This window comes from Pongo pygmaeus, chromosome 5 (assembly GCF_028885625.2).
Source record: "Pongo pygmaeus isolate AG05252 chromosome 5, NHGRI_mPonPyg2-v2.0_pri, whole genome shotgun sequence".
Lineage (NCBI taxonomy): Eukaryota > Metazoa > Chordata > Mammalia > Primates > Hominidae > Pongo > Pongo pygmaeus.
Window position 1 is genome coordinate 121,745,223 of NC_072378.2, and position 977 is coordinate 121,746,199.

At 40.3% G+C, this 977-nt stretch overlaps 1 non-coding gene across 1 annotated transcript; it reads right to left on the minus strand.

The window, feature by feature from the left end:
- Positions 1 to 443: 443 nt before the first annotated feature.
- On the minus strand, positions 444 to 633 carry LOC129039829 (U2 spliceosomal RNA). The gene has a single exon (XR_008503514.1). It is a non-coding gene; the product is annotated as a U2 spliceosomal RNA (small nuclear RNA).
- Between the last annotated feature and the right edge of the window lie 344 nt (positions 634 to 977).

The following is a 977-nucleotide window of genomic DNA, read 5'->3' on the forward strand; positions in this document are numbered from 1 at the left end:
AGTGAAGCTGGATGGGCTAGGTGGTTCACACCTGTAATCATAGCACTTCGGGGGGCTGAGGCCGGTAGATTGCTGAGCCCAGGAGTTAGAGACCAGTCTGGGCAACATAGTGAAACCCTGTCTCTACAAAAAAATACAAAAATTAGCCAGGCACACTGGTGTGTACCTGTGGTCCCAGCTACTTGGGGGCCTGAAGTGGAAGAATTGCTTGAGCCTGGGAGTTCAAGTTTGCAGTGAGCTGTGATCATGCCACTGCACTCCAGCCTGGGCAACACATCAAGACCCTATCTCCAAAAAAAAAAAAATAGTATGAATTACTTGGATAACATGTAACACTTTTTATAAGAAACTATGTAAACTAAGTAATCTTTATCTCCTCTCATAGCTTCTGTATTATCTATTTGTGTGTGTGTGTGTGTGTGTGTGTGTGTGTGTGTGTGTGTGTGTGGTGTACCATTCCTGGAGGTACTGCAATACTAGGTAGATGTATGGAATGGATGGAGCAAGCTCCTATTCCATCTCCCTGCTCAAAAATACATTTAATATATTGTCCTTGAATACAGGACATATCAGATTTTAAGCTGTTAAGAACAGATACCACATTTGATCTTAGCTAAAAGGCCAAGAAGAGATTATTTATATTGTGAAACCTCTCAATTAAAAATTTCTAGCTCAAATCTTTCTCGTGATCTCCAGTCATATAAACCTAATAGAATGATTTATACATCCAGTTTGCTGGCTCACAGGGAATCTCAACTTCAACTATTTATTAAGTTCTCTTCCCAATCCCCACTAAATTATCTGCTCCTTACCCTATGTTTTTTTCTATTTAATATCTGACTTGCTTAAGCCAGCAAAATGGAATATCTTTCTTTACTACTTCTACTTATCTCCAGCCTTCATCATGTTAACTTGAGGGTGTGTGTGTGTGCATGTGTTTGTCAAGGTGGGTATCTAACCTGATCACTCAGGTCGTG